The sequence below is a fragment of the Amphiprion ocellaris genome, chromosome 6, assembly GCF_022539595.1.
Source record: "Amphiprion ocellaris isolate individual 3 ecotype Okinawa chromosome 6, ASM2253959v1, whole genome shotgun sequence".
In the NCBI taxonomy this organism is placed as follows: Eukaryota; Metazoa; Chordata; class Actinopteri; family Pomacentridae; genus Amphiprion; species Amphiprion ocellaris.
This window is the reverse complement of record NC_072771.1, coordinates 14,569,212-14,587,304: the sequence shown is the minus strand read 5'-3', so window position 1 is coordinate 14,587,304 and position 18,093 is coordinate 14,569,212. Positions and strand designations below refer to the sequence as shown.

Sequence of the window (18,093 nt, the reverse complement as noted above, 5' to 3'; positions counted from 1 at the left end):
CAATAGATGAGGCCAATTTAGACAAGTAAATGACAAAACTAACGGAGAAAAATAAAACAAACTTAAATACAATGAAAAAATACACATTTAAAAAAAAACATGATTGACTAACTCATTCTGTGTTTTGTGAAACTGAACGGTCGGTTTAACTGAATAATCCTTTTAAAACAATCCTCTTTAGCACTGACAAATGAGAAAAATTCAAACTAGTAACAAGGGTAAATTGCTGGAGTAGCACCTCTTCGGAAAAATCGAATTATCAATCAGAGATTTCCTCCAATACAGTGCGAGTGGTGATGGGGCGGAGACAGACGCAGTGACAGACAGCATCCAGCTCTGTAGTGGATGAGAGGGATAAAGGCTGCTCTGCCTCACTACGCAGCGTCGCAGTCGCTAATTAGTAATTACTAGCCGTACTCGCGTTGAGTGTAACTTTCAAACTGTTCGCTTACTTCGGCGTCCGTGTGTGGCGCATGACTGGAGCGACGCGCCAGCAGCGACCTGGCAACTACAACCTCACGTTTGGAGGGTTTGTAAGAGTAGTGGGCTCTCCCTGCAGCGACCAAGTTGCATGCAAAACAACGGCATTGAAGCTGAGGCTCGGAGTACGGCTCTTCACAGCGGGGGGGCCACTTCGTCTGCGAGGACCGGGATGAACGGGAGAAACTGAGGTAACACCGACACGGCTCCTTGCTTACAAATCCATGTGGAGATTAGGATATCTTACAACGCCAAGTTTTAGCCTGTGCCACTACAACTCAGGAGGAGGGTGTGACAATAATAATGGAGTAACAGTGTGAATTAATAGTGGAAATGCTGGAAATAAACCGCAGGTTTCCTCACAGAGCTACTTAGCAGGTGGTCCTCGGAGGCGTATTGATTAGGACGCACGGAGCCGGCGTGTTAACGCCTTATTTGTCACGCTTTTGTTAAATAGTCGGTGTTTTTAAGGTGGCACTGCAGGTGGAGACACGTTTAATGCGGCCGAGTGGTTTATTACACCAAATACGGTGATAAAATAGCTAAATTAGAGGATATTTTCGTGTGTTGTTGTGAACCCATGTCGCTGACGGCTGCTTTCCAAAGCGGCGAGCGCGAGCTACAACGAGCTGTCAATCATCTCATCCTCGCGCGTCCATTGTGTCGCTCATCCAGTTTGTGATTGAGTTACCATGGAGAGGCTTCCTGTGCTCCTCTAATTACCTTATTTGGAGAAGGGGCGGCTGACAGCGGCCGGACTGATGCTGTTCTTGGGTCTAATTAATGTCCCATAAGAGGCAGGGGCGCCTTCACACATCACATAGGGGTGGCAAGATGGGAAATCTTGGGATGGTACACAAACACCTGAAATGAAATGCAGGTGTATTATTATATTGTATTAATGAAAGCTAGTTCAAAACAGTGTAGGTAATTTTACTGCATATGGTAATAAGGGTGCAGCTAACATTTTGTTTATTTGGATGACCACCATTCAAAAACAGCCTAAAGGGGTGTACTACAAACCAAGATTATTGGGTTCACAGGTTGCGTTGAGTTTACAGTCAGAGATTTCAGCATCACAAAGATGGCTCTCTTTTAACCTATACATAGCTAGATACCATAGTAATTTATGCTGCACGGCTGATCTGTTCTGAATTTGGAATTTAAATCAGGTGTAAGAAGCATCTCCCTTTCACAAGTTTATTACCTAAGGCTGTCATGAACGATACAGATTTTCACCGGGGGGATATATTAGATCTTCAAACCAGCTGAGCTGTGTTAATAATTTTACTGAAGGAAGCTGCGAAATTACAGTCGTACAAGCTGTATGCATCGCATTGCCATTGGAACCTACAAGTATTCAGTTGAAGATGCAGAATGTACGTAAATATGTTTCTATGCTTGGTCCAGATTTGCTGCCAGGCAATGGTACTGCAGGTAATGGAACACACATTGGAAATTGGTAATCATTATAGAGAATATTCAATCAAGAACAGTCATTTATCTTTGGTTTTGGCAAAAGCTAACATGATTCTCTTGTATCCCTCACTATGGGTAAGTATCAAACTTACATTACCTTCTTTAGTATTATGTATAAATATATGAAGATTAAATGTTCAAAGCTGTAAGGTGCAGGTGCATGTTAAGAATAAATGGCTGCATTGAGATGCACTGAGTGGCAAAATGCATATATTCGCTCACATGGTTAACAGTTTTCTACCATCATTCCTCTTATGCATTATTTGCAGGAGCACCACATTCTGCAAAAAGATGTTTTAATATTCTTTAAAGCGCTTCATTATTGCAATGGGTTGACTAAAATCCATTTTCTGCTGAAGAGTCAAGATGTGTTAAACGCTCCCTTTTATATGAGCGAGCAGGTGGGTTATGTCAAACTTGCTGCATCATACACCACTCGGGAAAAGAGATGCTGCAGAGCATTTGAGAAGAAAAAAAATCTCCTATAGGCAAGACATACATTGTTTATTTATGTTTGCAATATTGATGATACTCTTCATTTGCAATGATAATTGAAACACAGCCAGTTAGTGGAGTCATCTAATGCTGCTTTCACTTGCACTTAGGCACCATAGTTGCATTCACTGAAACTTGAATGTCGGAGTATCAGTGAATGAACCTGGCCTATTAGATCTAGAAAGGCCACGGGCACACCGAGATTTCAGGGGTGGCCGTAGCTACCCCAGGCATTATCTTGGAGGCATCTCAGATGTGAGGAAATGCCGGAACGAGTGATCGCTTTAGAACCTGAGCTCAGGGCAGTAAGATGCCTCAAATGACGTTCTCAGCAGACTTTGATTGGTACTGGTCAGCTCATTTGACTCCCAGCTTGTCTCTAATGGTGTCAGGATTGAGTAGGATGCAATTAAAACAATTAACTGTGAACATATGCAGTTAATTTGCATTCACTTGCTCTCGAGTTTGAATGCAGCACTATCCACCATCTAGCTTTGAAATACTGAACTCACGCAGAGCTGTATGAAGCTTCTATTACAGTCAGGTTTAATTTACGTGTAACCTACCAAGTGTGGCAAATGTACTTAGAGTGGGGAAACTTGCACTGTTGCAGTTACATTCAAGATTGCTGGAATAATTAGTTTTAATATATCAAGATGCATTTATAAATGTGATTTGTAGAGGTAACAAAGGCAATTACAAGCATGGTGGCTCACATATTAGTGTTTACATCGGCCAGAGCATATAACAGACCTGCACTCAGTTTTCACATGGTGCTGCAGGGATGATGACAGACATTTCAGAATGATAATTTTATAGTGCTGCGTCTTCTTCACATATTGTTGTAACCTGGCATGCAAGCAGAAGTGGAAAATGGACATACAGATACAAACTGTTCAATGATTTTTATAGAAAACTTAAGGACCCTCTCTGATTTTTTTACCTTGTTAATATGTCCCTATGCTGTGTTTTTATATGCTTGAAGACATATCATGAGCAAAATAAACAGTCAACACCATGACAGAGCATTTCCACTGTGAAGCTACAGCACAGCAATGACATTCTCAAAAAACAGCCAGCCAGGGTTTCATATGGAGGAACCAATTCTGTCAACTTGCAGCAGAAAGGTGTGTAGAGAGAGAAGTGGGGACCTCATAGACCCACACCTTTCCAAGGAAGCAGCATTGTGGAACATCTTTATAAGGCAGGAATAGATTATTTTCATGGAAAAATAACTTCAAAGGTGTAACTTTGATAGACAGAGACTAGTTTTTGGGGGTCAAATCAATGACCAGCGAGGGGCTTTAACAAAGGCTGTTAGGAACATGGTGACTCACATTTTAGTGTTTGCACTGCTCAGTGCACAGAGCAGGCTAGCAACCAGTTAAGATGCTGTAGGGACTTTTATAATGACAATTTCATAGTGCCACTTCATATTGCGGCTTATTTACATATTGTTCTAACTCTACCTGCAGGTTCAGGTCAAAGTGGAAAAATGATAAACAAAAACTAATTGTTTATTGAGTTTCATACGAAACCTAATATTCAGACAAGGATTGTGTATCTCTGTGTGTCTATGTGCGGCCTCTTTTATGGGTTGCTGTGAAGTATGGAATAAATAACTCAGGAACACCTGAAAAGAGGTTGCAGGTGCAAGAAAAGAGACACTGGGGGCTACATAGCAGTGAGCACTGACACCAGGTGCTCCGGATTTTGTCAGTCAAGGGACTTCACAGTGTACATATGCATGATGTGAAATAGTAATTTAATGAGCTGTGTCACTGCAGAACAAATTATCTTTTTTTCCAAGAATTTCAAGTTTTCTACTGAGGTTTTACACAGATTACATGTCAATCTAACAATTTAGGCCTTTCGTGGATCCCAGACATTGTCAGACAGAGTGAGAATCACAGTGCAACAGTGAGGCCACAGTGAATGGCTACAGTTCTGCCCCAGTCAGAGGCTTATTGAATAATTCCCTAAAGCATGTTTTTATATGTAAATGTACTGTATTCTACACCCCTCAGCATGTCAGCTTCGTTATTAAGACTGAACTTGCAGCCATTGCCATATACAGTTTGTGGGATCTTGCCTTCCTTTGTGCATTGTAGGCCTATAGTTCATGCCCATCATATTTGCAGAGGTGCTTCTGTGTCTGCACATTCACACTTTGACAGAATACATTTTGGGCTCATTGGTAATCAGGAAGCACCTCATTTGGAACACAAAATATTTGCAACTCAAACACAGAGCAGTCTCTGGACAGGACCAAAATTTCCACCTCACCCATGCTTGTGTTGGAAACTGAAAAATGCTCGGTAACTGAGGGTAAACAAGAAGACTGCCCGTGAATGTTAATATCACAAAAATGTCATTTTATCTGCTTGCTGCTTAAGTTAACACACACTTTCCTGTATGCTGACAAATTGTAACATATTTGTCTTGTATTTTATTCATGTATTCTATTTTTCCTGAAGGGAAAAAAAAAGTTAAATTGTATTACCATAATCACCAGCTAACGAGCTAATTAATGATCAACAAATGTCAGACATTAGCTAGAAGTTGTATTCTGTTTGAAATAAGCCAAACAACACAAAATTGGCTTTTTTCCCAGCAGAATTGACCTCAGCTTTGAGACAAACTTTGTTGTTTGTGTCTTTAGAACTGTTTTAGTTTTTTTGTTTGTTTTTTTTTTGGCACTTGAAGATCTTAAAGGTTAAAATGGCATTTTTCTGATGGGCCTGACAACACCCCAGGTCAGCTTTAATCTTACTTCATGCTCTAATGCACTAATGTATTTGGAAGTATGATGCTTAAAGAAGATGTGGTATTCCTAACCCTCAGCCCTGCAGCATGTTGGCAATTTGGGTATAAATGTAGAAACCGGTTACTGTCAGATCGTGTCTTTGTCTTAAGTCTGAACTAGAAATTACACTACCTGAATGTCCATGGTTTGACTCCATCCATCCATCCATTCATCCATCCATCCATCCATCTGTTCCTACTGATTGACCTTGCTGCCTTATAAATGTTTCCCTTTCAAAGAAAGCACATGAACAAAAAAAACACAAACACAGTATTGTTTTATGTGATGCAGAGTATAAAGGTATTGGATTTTATTTTTCATGTATTTCTGAAAACTGATATCAATTTTCCAGTATTTTGTGTCCATGCAAACCTTCATAGTACTTTTAAAAGAGTGTAGTAAACAGCAGAAAAAGAAGGCTCTGTGCATTAATTGCTTTTGCAATACACTGAAATAGCAGTTGCAGCGTATTGCAATAACACATGGGTACTTTAAGGCAACAACTTCCAGGGATTTAGTTTATCCTTGCAATGAGGATTCTGGAAAGAAACCTAGTCTCTTGAAGGTGGATCAAACTATAGAGGCATTGTGGGGTATTGAGTGACACATGAAGCAATTATTACCACGTTTTAATGAAAGATTAATCCACTAAAACCTTTAACCGATAAAAACCGAACACTTTTAAAATTCTTTGGCTTTCCTCACAGATTCTTCAAATAGTTTAGTTCCTGTTGCCTTATACTGTTAAGACAGGCTGATTGTGGAGAGGATCCTTTCCAGTAGCTAATTTACCATGGCAGTAATGTAAATACATGTAGCTCAATGAATTATCTTCCTGTCCCTTTTGGTTGTAGCATTTCTTGCTAGACACAGCCAGTCATTTTAATCACACCCCAAAATGCAACATAAACAGAGACATCAACTGCAAAAACAACCAACAACCGAAAGTAGCCATTTAGAGATTCAGATGAGCATTTCTGTAATTACACTGCACAGGCCATTATGTTTAATGATTCTTATCCTTCAGAACTTCAAAAAAAAAAAATCAAGAATGACATTTTTATTTAAGCATTTAATTAATCACTTACTGTGCTAGTACCCCACAGGCCCTTTTCCACATCAGACATTTGGATGTATCAAAGCAGCAAAAACACATGTGTAATTAATAATGAGCGTCTTTGATTTAGGTGAACTAGGTTAAGAAGTCAGTCTTGTACATGCTGGCTCACTGCAGAGGCTTTCTGAGCTACTTAATGGAACAGAGCCAATCTCTGGGTGCTTTTCATTATGCTAAGCTGTCTCCTTGCTTACCTCACTCACACCTCATTCTCACATATTAGCTCCTCCCAATGAGGATGTGAGCAAGAGATGCAAGGAGCAAATGCAAAGCTACCAAATTTGAAATCCTTCCTTCCACAGTGTTCGTCTTAATAACCGCATTTACTTATGGTATGCTGCACAGCTGTGTCACCTGTCAAATCAGACCAACACCTGAAAGTTGCAGCATTTATGCATCTGTTTATAGCTGTTTTGACTAAAGCTGAATGGAGTTGTGCTGGAATTTAGTAGTTCACGATGTTGGATGTTTGCTGATATTCAGTGTAGTGATAGTTTCCAACTCAGTTTTGCTGATGCTGATGTTTGCACATTTATTTTTCACTTAACGGCATTTTTGAAAGACACATGAAGTCTCTGTTGTAGTGAAATTAACATATTATTTTGCCTACTCTGATTGGAATGGCCCTCTGGCAGGTGCAAATCTAAAATACAATACTTGTCAACTGTACACATTCACTGGGCAAATAAGAAAAGTACTTTAGCTCACTTACAAAATATGACATATAAGTACATTTTTATTTAAAAAATGTTCAAACAAAACTGTAAACTTTTAGCCTGACTGGAGTTATCATCAGTCATGTTTGACCAATTCAGATATATGATTTTATAACCTATATAACCTGATGTGTATGATGGCACAGATATCAACGTGCATTCTGGCTGGAATTCCACATCATTATTAAACAAAGATGTAACACTTAATATACGCCTATGCGATCCGCCGAGGAGGTCTAATTAGGAGCATCAACACCATGATGTGTGACCTTGTGCCTGCACAACCGAGTGCAGTTTCATGTCTAACAATAGAAAATAAATTATGGATTGAAATTACCCTGTGCATCAACATAAATACATTTCCAGCAATGCTCTATATTGAGAGCCAATGTTATATTAATCACATTAGCCTTACACCCATCTCATTATAGTTTCATGGTCAGTGTAGCATTTTATTACTGAATGTACATGGGAATTATAGAGCAGGAGCAGCGTGTACATAGAAATGGTATTCTGTGTTTGTCCGTTAGAGCTGATATGCTTCACACCCTTAGAATGAAATGCTTTACATCCTTGAGTGTTTAATACATAAAGTGGTAGCTCTGTTAAAAATGTATGCAGTATCTCCTGAATCACAGAGAGATAATTGTCATCAAAATTATTCTAGTGCATGCCAGTTATTTCAAGTGATGCACACAAGCTTATTTCAGTGTGTTTGCTGCATATGTAGACTGAAATGATTATGATTCAGAAGTTCTTCTGATGTGATGGATGGTGCATAAGCTGTGTTTTGCGGTGGCTGTGAGCTGACTGAAGCGGTCTGTAATAGATAGTAGTCAGGGAAAAGCCAGTCCGGACTCGGTGTGAATGGTCCTTTGTGTGACAGACACCTGCAGAGCTCTCCCTCCTGCTCCTGAAGTGATTAACATGCACCTCCAACCTCCCCGGCCTTCCCACCCACTAGTCCCCTGGCCAACCGTCCTGGCGCTGCTCTGTTAACTTGGCACCTGTTCTACATCACCCATCCCGCAAAGCCTATAACTCATGTCTTTGTCTGAGCTGAGTCAACACGGTGTGACTACAGAATTGTGTTAGGATTGTATCGATTACCTCTGTCAGGGGGTTAAATTTAGACGTTTTGTTACAGTGTTACTCAGTTTTAACAGGATGTGTACAAAATACATTTCGCTGTTTTTAGAATTACTTGTCTGAAAAAGACACAAAGGGTTTGAAAACAGTAAAGATGTAACAACTCTACTTTATGTTGTTTTGAAAGTACAACTGCAGAAATCAGGCCTGTGGACCCACAACCCACAGGGAAGACATTTGGTTCCTCAAACACAGAGTCACATACTTTTCAAGGAAATTGGCCTTATTTAATGGTTAATTTAACTCATTTTTACTCGTACTGAGAAAGGTAGTGACCGTGACTTGTGTAAAAATGTGCTGGAAGTTATACAACATCTGTTAACAAATCCACACAGAAAGTAAAATGTTCAAGTATTATTTGGCAACTTTTACGAAGACCTTTAACTAAAAGCATTAACATACACTACCGTTCAAAAGTTTGGGGTCACTTGAAATGTTCTTATTTTTGAAAGAAAAGCATTAAACATTAAATGAATCAGAAATACAGTCTAAGCATTGTCATTGTGGTAAATGACTATTCTAGCTGGAAACAGCTCATTTTTAATGGAATATCCACATAGGAGTACAGAGGCCCATTTCCAGCAACCGTCACTCCTGTGTTCTAACGCTACATTGTGTTAGCTAATGGTGTTGAAAGGCTAATTGATGATTAGAAAACCCTTGTGCAGTTATGTTAGCACATGAATAAAAGTGTGAGTTTTCATGGAAAACATGAAATTGTCTGGGTGACCACAAACCTTTGAACGGTAGTGCAAGGAAGGTGCAAAGTGAACATAGTAGGACCCTACTTAATGCTAACATTAAATACTTGAGAGTTAACAAGCTTTGAAAGACTAGCTAGTTGTACATGGTGATGGTGTGTTTGTCGCTGGCAACATAATTGATGAACTAGGAAACAACACTGCAAAGAAAAACAGGGCCTGTGGATGTTTCTAAATCAGTTTAAAAAAAATCAAATCAAAAGAGAATGGATGGTATTTTAATTTGTGGTGGCTAATTTGCGAAAATGCCGCAGCACCCCTGTTCCCAGTGTGCTGAATAAACAAACTCCAGCTTAATGTAGGTGTGGTAAAACCTAAGCCTTTCCCAGTCAAACCAGTGTCTCTTTACACCAATCAAAGCTCTGGTGTTCTAGTATCCACTGGTAAGTGTCTGAAGACAAGGACAACTAGTGACTACCAGCTAACATACAAAAAACACAAGGCTGCCTGCAAGTGATACAGAATTATGCAGAATGCACAAAGACAACAAGAGGCACAGAGGCAAGCTGCTCAGATTAAATCACAGCAGCCAACACTGACTGAAGGTTAGGTGCACTTTTAAAACCAGGAGCAATGATTGCTGCTGCTTGATTGGAGGACGGGACTGGGCAGCAGTCTAATCAATCATGAGGGTAGGCGCGGAGAACAACGAGGGATGGAGCTCCAATCAGCAAGGATGACGGGCAGGAACCAGTCCTGGCCAGGAGCTCTCACATACCAATTCACATTTATGAAACAAAGGGTGCTACAAAAATCAATGACCAAATTCTTTGCCGACAAATTTAAACAGCAGAGCCCAAGGTCGATAGCTAGACTCTTCTCCTCTGCAGTTCCCCGGTGGTGGAACAAGTTACCAAACTCTGTTGAATCTGCAGAGTCCCTCTCAGTCTTTAAGAAATGACTAAAGATCCAGCTCTCCACTTTGCACTTTTCAAAAAAAAAAAAAAACTAAAAATTTCTATTACCTCCCGCACTGTTTGCAGACACCAAGGTCCTATTGCACTTGAACTTGTTTTATGGCACTTATCCTTGTTGTTTTCTCCTGACTAGATCCTTGCTTGTGTTGTATCTACTCTCAGATGTAAGTTGCTTTTGACAAAAGCATCTGCTAAATGAGAGTGTAGAATTGTAGAGTTGTCCATGAGTTGGCGGCATGTTTGCGTTGACTCTGAATGCTCCGACCACTTACTATAGAGAAATGTGTCACTATCTGATTATTGAAGTGTGTTGCTATCGATTATCTAACAGTCTAAATGCTTGTTATTTGCAATCCCAGTGAAACAAGGGAGGGGAGAGTTCACCACAATGCTGGAAGGTGCAGATTCAGTAGGGACTGTAACACATGCTTCTCATGATCAAAGCCATTTGCAAAGAGAGTTTGCTAACTGGTACCTGCAAACTGAAGAGGCACACCTCCCTTCTGGGAAGCCTTCTCTCTTCCCACTGGCTCACAGACTTGGGATTGCCCAGATGCGAGATGTACAGTTAGACCACCTATAATGCTTTTGATTTCACAGAGGCTGATATATACGGATGATTGACCTCTACTCTTTACATTTTCCTCAAAATTGAACTATTTGTCTTTTTCTCATGACAAAAACACAATTAAAGCTAAATTATGTATAAAGCAGAATAAATATATTTTGGGGTCACACAGTTTTAACCAGATTTGCATGAAGTGCTGTTCTTCTCAACTCCAGTCTATTGCTTTTTTCTTAATAGTGGTACTGTTATTATTTGAATAGAAAGCCAAGATGTCTGTTTTCCTGCAGAGTGAGTTAGGAGATTCATTATTATTGTACTGATATCAAAGTGTGACATGAGATTTTGTCTTGAATTTGAGCTGTGGTGTACGTCAGGCTATCTTCCCTACAAGTATTTTTAAATTACATTACAGTTTGCTGTTGTCAGTTGTTTCTAAGTGTAGTGAAAACTGAATGTAATTACCTGTTCGGCCTGTACATTGCCAAAGATATTTACACTCATTGCATCCTGCCATACATTAGTTATTATGAAAGTATTAACAATCCTCAAAATGTCACTACATGAATAAATGGATAAAAGCATCTGCTAAATGAGATTGTATAATTGTACATGATTACTTTAATTTGATCAATACAAACCAAAGCTTTATAATTTAGAAATCCTATCTAACGTCAAAACAAGACTTCTTCTTTTGTGCCATCACACCTTTACTATACCAGGCAAAATATTTTCAGGCTATATTCAGCTGCTGTCATTATGAGTCATATTCTCAGTAGGATTAATTTTTTCTGTGTTGCTTGTTGTGCTTCTAAATGCTGGGGTCAGTGCAGGCAGCTCTCTGCTACCAGACACATGATGACGCTTGTGTCAAAATTGGTTTTAAATCAGATTTTCTATCTTTCTAGCCATCATCTCCCTACCCAATTGTTGGGACCTCGGTCAGCGTTGTTATTAGAATATCAACCGGCCTGCGCTTTGTAACATGCTGACTCGCTGATAATCCACTCCCCTTTCTTACACCCTCCCTGTGTCACAGGCTCTGCATTAACATAGTGCACTGATTGAATTCCCCTCCTGAATATTCCTAAAACCTGCCCCCCTTCCTCTTAGTAGATTGAAATAGCTGTACATCTTTATGCTCCCTCTGCAAGCCACACACACACACACACACACACACACACACACACACACCCACACACACACACACACACACACACACACAGAGCCATACTGAATATTCTCACTGAGCGTATGGTAATGTGGTGTTTATCTTTTTGCTGCCAACTGAGACAGTGACCAAACAGAACCACGTCTGTCTGTCTGCTCATCTCTGTCCATACTCTGCACCCTACCCACAACCCCCTGCTCCTCTACCAGACTTGGGTCTGTGTGCCACAGGATTATTAACCCCACCCTCTACATTCTGGCCTGCCTTGATTATGTCCAGGGATAAGAGCTGCTTAATTGTAATCACTGGAGCTGTCTTGAGCAGCGTAAACACAGAAGCACGGATCAGGCACGGACCACAACCTGAAGCCAAATATACAGCAGAGCATGGAAAAGCTGCCCTGACCAAAATGTCACACTAATTGACTATCTCTCAAAGGAGGCTTTCAATCCCACTAATGTGTTGGTTGTCTGTTAGCAGGAAACTCCTTGACACATCTAAATGAAATTCATCAAGCACTTTATACTTTTAATTATCAACGCAAAGCTGTGAGGTATAAAAGAAAAACGATGATGAAGCATGAGTCTCTCCATCTGGGCGTGTCATGGCTTATGTGATACAAAGCACAATTCTTGAGTGTAGTTCTTAATGTTGTTCATAATTCTTTAATTTTGAACTATAGCCACAGTTAGAAGTATACATATACACTATATACTCAGATAGAAGTGTTTTTGCACAGTTATTGCCATTTACACACAGCATGATAAACTGGGTTTTTATTGAACCTCGGAATCCCAGAACACGTTCACCAGTTTAGAAGGTATGTAACAAAATTACATAAATTATGAGAGGCAGAAAGTGTAAAAACCAAACTACTAGACGGATAGTCTATTTTAATTTTTTTTTTGGCTTTATTGATACCAGCAAAGGGCCATGGGCTGGATTTGAATCCATGGCCGCTGCTTCCCTGTTTATGGGTCACCTGTTGAGCTACTGGGGCACCAGATAGCTTACTTTCCAGCATAAAAAAAATTCTGTGATCCTTGGTGCAACTTTGAAGCCATGACACTTAGCTGGAACTTCAGGCTGTGTTTACACAGAGTAGATATGCAACAAGTATGAAAATGAATTACAAATGTAAGCACTACAATATCTATTGTATGTAGAGTCACATTTTCCCCTAGTATTGGTAACATTTGTGTCAGGTTAGCTAATGTGTAAGATGTTGTTTTTTATTTGTTAAAATAAGTGATTAAAGAAATGCAACTTTAGTTTACTCAGACAAATGGCTGAGTTTACTCACCTTCTAGCCATCTTTGTGCTGTTTCCACAGAAGTGCAGGACTTACATTGCAGCAAAAAATTAGCCCACAGTAAAAGAAAATGTGACAACAGCAAAAAATGCCCAGAAGCTGCTTAAGGTTCATGGACTTATCTCGTTTAGTGTTTCAATGATAAATGATTGTCCCAGGAGTATTCTTCCAAAATCTGAATGATAATTTATTATTATGTAAATCCATACATAGATAAAAAAGGGAAGCTTTCTGCATCTGCAGTTATTTTCTAAACCTTCTTTATTTCTTTCAAGAAAGAATTACTGCAGTGACCTTCTTCTCATTGCTTCATTTACATGCATATATAGGCAACACAGTGCACTGCAGTCTCTGCAACAGTTTAAAGTCCAGTTCCATGCCCATAAACACCTTAGAAGGACAAGTGTCATTCATTCACTTGTACTTTTCTTATCGTTCTCTGCATGCCAGTCTTGACTCTAGACTCAAAGCATGTAAATTCAGTGGAATCTGCTGTGGCAATGCCTCTTTGTTATGAATCCACTATCGTGCCTGATTTGGTCAGCTAATATGACTGATTAATTTAGAATTAATTGACATATTTCACAGCTGGAAACCTCCAGTAAATGGAATTATTTCTTGTTGATAATTTATCGCTTTGTTCTTTGATATTGATACTGGAACTTAAAATTAGGTTGGTGCATCACTGTATGGTTCAAGAGATTGGATGAGGCACCTGAACAGCAGTTACACTGTGTTTGCTTTAATTAATAATTGCTTTACTGAAACATTTTGAAAGAACTTAATGATATAGTACAACACTTTCATTTCTGTTTTTCTGTAGTCTCTACAGTGAAATGTGTTGGATGACCATGCCGAGGTCTGGCAAACAGTACACTGAAATCTAATGTCTGTTCTTTTTCAGCTTGACTCTGCATGTGTATGGCTGATGCATAAAGGATTATGAATCACTCTTAAACTCTTTGTGTTACTGGACTTTTTTTGGAATGGACGATTGCATCTCTGCTTTTTTTCTGCTGACTTCACTGAACTCATATAAACAGCAGATGTCTCTGTGTGGGAAAATCCTGTCCTCTTGAACTTTCTATCAAGTGAAGACCCCATCCTCAGGAGAGTGCAACTTGATGTCTGTTCCACTGAAAAAGATACCTTTATGCCAAACCCTGACCAATAAAGAGTAGTGGAATTTTGTAAATGGCAGTCAAGCAGAACAGGTTGACCATCTGGTATTGTAGTCGTGTCAGAGCCGAGGTCAAATCTCATGTGACCCGTCCTTGGTATTCTAGACAAGAGCCAATTACTGGCCGCTTTGAATCCCTATCAAATGCACTTTGTCCCATTTTTTTCTTTGCAGTGTTTGGATGCCAACACTAGGAGATAAATACTTTTATTTCTGTGATATTTTTATTTGGGCATGCGTGCACTGACACACAAGGATTTTTTTCTGGCTTCCAGCAGTGCCCAACAGACATTACAACAACACACATAATAAAATAACTATAATGCAGCAACAAGTGGACCCAAAAGCAGCACACTGACATAGGTTTATTTAATGCAAAACCTAGGTTCAAAAGTGAACGCTGGCATGTGGTGGACAGGGAGCTGGGGAGTGCTGGAGGCAGGAGGCAGGCTGAGCAGGAGGAACAGCGGGGAGCGAGTGGACCAGTGGCTGAGCAGGCATGGAGTGGAGCTTGGAATGGTGGTGGAGAGTGGATAGGCAGGTGGTGGTGGTGAAGGAGAACGGTGAGCAGGATGAGGACTTAGTAGGAAGCATCGCTGAAGATGGGCATGGCTGGCAGGCAGATGGCTGAGTTGAGTGAAGATAACTTGCTGGCACACACAAGAGAGTCTGAGACGCCGGAAAACAGACAGTTAGTATAGCTAAAGTCACAAGAACAAAGCAAACTAGGAAGTTGGCCTCAAAGTGTCTAGCCACCACTATAGATGAGTGATCTGGTGAAAGAGAGGAAGCCGGCATTGATATACTGCAGGGGCTAATGAGGTAATGATGATGTTTGGGTGTGACCTGCTGGTGGTTGCATAGAAGTGAATGCAGGAGGAAGAGGCTGTGCTTATGGACTCACATGAACAATAGTAACATCCAGAAACATAGAAAGACAGACTAGGAAGCATAAGAGACAAAGGGAAAGGAAAAACAAAAACAATAGCTCCAGGAGAAAACAGAGAAATCATGGTGAAAACCATGACAGGAACGCTCTTAAATATAATAGAAACTGATCAAAGAAAAGCTAAGCTGTGCAGTATGAAAATAAATTGATAAATAAAATATTTGTCCAACTGAGAAACTGAGACACCTGCCTCTGATACAGCCACCTGCATCAAAGTGGCTCTGATGCAGGTGGCTGTGAGGTACTGGCAGGTGGATTTTGATTTTGTTATATCAAACAATGCTGCTTCCCTTTGCTTCCAGTTGTTACACCCAGCAAAGCTAAAGCTAATCTGGCTCCTGTTAAAATTTTAATACAAAGATATGACAATGATATGAGTCTAACTTGCAATAAACTAACCAACTAACTGACTGCAACTTTTAGAGGTGAGAATCCATTTTTCTTGTGTTATAGATTTTGAGGTATAAAGTAAAAGCTGTGGAGATGCAGATGAGACTTCTGTCAATTCTCAAGTCGCACCACAACCAGATAGGCTCACAGCTTTACAAGCGTATAAGGATTTGACCCAAGTGCTACCTTACACCTACATAACCAATAGTCTTTGCTTTATTTACTTTCTATGGCTGCTTCTGCTAACTCCAAAATGTCTCAGCCACAAGCTAAACACACCAAATGTTCTGTGATTGCCTGCAAAAGTGAACATGAACATCTGATGAACTCAAGACCTAGTGGATTACTTGAATTTCTGAAGACAGTATGACACAGCAACAGGAAAAAGCATTGAGGGACATTCAGAGCTGCTGAAAACTTTAAGACCAGTTGAAACCAATAAACAAGGACTATGTGGGTTATTGGGTTTTCTTGTTGCATGGTGTGCTTCAGTGCAAACTAAACTCAGTCAAGGTTTAAATCTGTTTGTTTCTCTCCTGCTTTCCTTGCTCACAAAAACTGCATTTTATTTTTTGATTTTCAATAACACTTTTCTCATTTACATATTTCTATAGTTCTGTTGTCAGGCAGTGGAGTGAGTATGTAATAATTTATCACTACATGTTAACCTGCAATCACTTCAGAGCCCTTTCCAATCTGTGACTCTTCTCCACTAAATTACTGATTTTATACTGCAGTGTTGTTTGACAAACTTGTCAAACACACAAGTTAAAAACAATGGCGCTGCTGTAAATATTTCCAAGTCAAATTATTGCTCGGAGAGAAAATTGGAAGCAATATGAAGTCCCAGTCTGCTTTTGTCCGCAGCCGTGCATTCAACTCTTGTACTCTGCACTGTCAATTATAGATACAGAGAGAGTCTTCTTCCTGGAGGGGGCATGGACAGCAGAAACTCATTGTTTTTCAGAACAAAACAGCCCATTTAGAACAACCATAAATCCAGGAATCATACAATCAGTGGTAAAATGAACGATCTTTACAGTATTTTACACTGAAAAATGTAACAACACTGTGAGGAAATGTTAGATTTGCATTAATTTGCTGAAAAATTGGCACAATATGAGACCCTTAAGTCATCCAGTGCTAAGTAAAATCCCTGTAGTCATTGTCATTGCCATGATTATTCATTTCACTTTAATTATGGTGAAAAGTGAAAATTCATGTAACTTTCTTCATTTGTCAGATTTTATTGAGCTTTAAAGATGATCATTAAGAACATTGTTGCAACTTGCAAACGTATAGTCTAACAGCTAATAGCGCAAGATTTAAGGAAATGGACTTGAAAGGACAGACAGAGAATCAGCCAGGCGCAGATTTTGATGAGTGAGGGAAAAAAATCTTTACAGGTGTATCTAAATGTATGCAGATATATGAGAACCTCATTAGAGATTTAGATACTTTAGTTCTCTCCTCCAACTGCATTGATATTTGCTCCCCTGCTGTGCTGAGCTCAGCTATTTGGTTTTCCTGCACATTCACAGGAGGTGTAATTGAGGTTTGGAAGGTAAGAAAGAATACATTTATCAATTTGGGGGATTTAACTGAAGAAATCATGGCACAAATAGCACAAGCAATTACAGCTTTAAGTAATGATATCAATCTTACAAAATGTCTTTCTGAAATATATTCTGTTGCCAATGTGTTCACTTAAAGGAAATCACTGGATTCTTTGGGTTTCACTGTTTCAATGTTAACTCTTGCTGGGTTAAATATTACCCATTTACTGGGTAGAAATTACTACTACTACTATTAACAAGAAAAAAATGGTCTGTTCTGAATACATAAGGATGTACCACTGTAAGCAAAGTGAAAAGCTGTCACTTTGGGTTATGTTAACTAAATTGACTTAAACTGACTGATTCTACGTGAAATACTTGTGTACTTTGCAATCAATAGAACCACCTGATGGTGAGATAAATTAGTGTAAAAAAATAAAAATAACTACCTTATAATTATAGTTGGTCCTCAAAACAGTAAGCTACATTGAGAAACACACTCAATCAGATCCTTATTTCATTTCAGTTATCACATTGTAAATTAAATGTAATGACTAATCTCCCAAAGATGATGAGTAGGTTTCATTTGTAAACCCTGACAGCAGCAGGTAAGCAGTGAGTCTGTTGTTACAACCTGCCATTTAATGAACTTCTCCTTGTGTGAAACTGTCCACCAACATCTCAGTCGCATACCTGGAATGAAATTTCAGATTAAGTAAAGCAAAATTAAACAAAATTGTGCAAAGTATTTACAGTGATATAACTTTATATATATATATATATATATATATATATATATATATATATATATATATATATATATATATATATATATATATATATATATATATATATATATATATATATATAAAGTTATATCACTTTAACTTTTACTATATATTAAAAAGAATTTGTTCAGCAGCATTGTTGACCAGTATGTACATATTGTTTGTGGAACATGTTCTACTTTTCACAGTTCTCGTATAAAGTATTTGTTTTTCGGTAAAAACTCTTTGCCTCCATACCTTTAGAACATTATTCCAGGAGAGT

At 39.1% G+C, this 18,093-nt stretch overlaps 1 protein-coding gene across 12 annotated transcripts in view; it reads left to right on the top strand.

The window, feature by feature from the left end:
- The first annotated feature begins 347 nt into the window (after nt 1-347).
- The window catches only part of arvcfb (ARVCF delta catenin family member b), a 274,511-nt gene continuing 256,765 nt past the window's right edge, over nt 348-18,093 (top strand). For 7 of the 12 annotated variants that reach the window (XM_055011239.1, XM_055011231.1, XM_035948747.2 and 4 more), the window contains exon 1: nt 349-671. The gene's annotated coding sequence lies outside the window, so the exon portion shown is untranslated. Of the gene's footprint in view, nt 672-18,093 lie in introns of all 12 variants that reach the window. The other 5 variants (XM_055011238.1, XM_055011236.1, XM_035948751.2 and 2 more) reach the window with 2 other exon arrangements.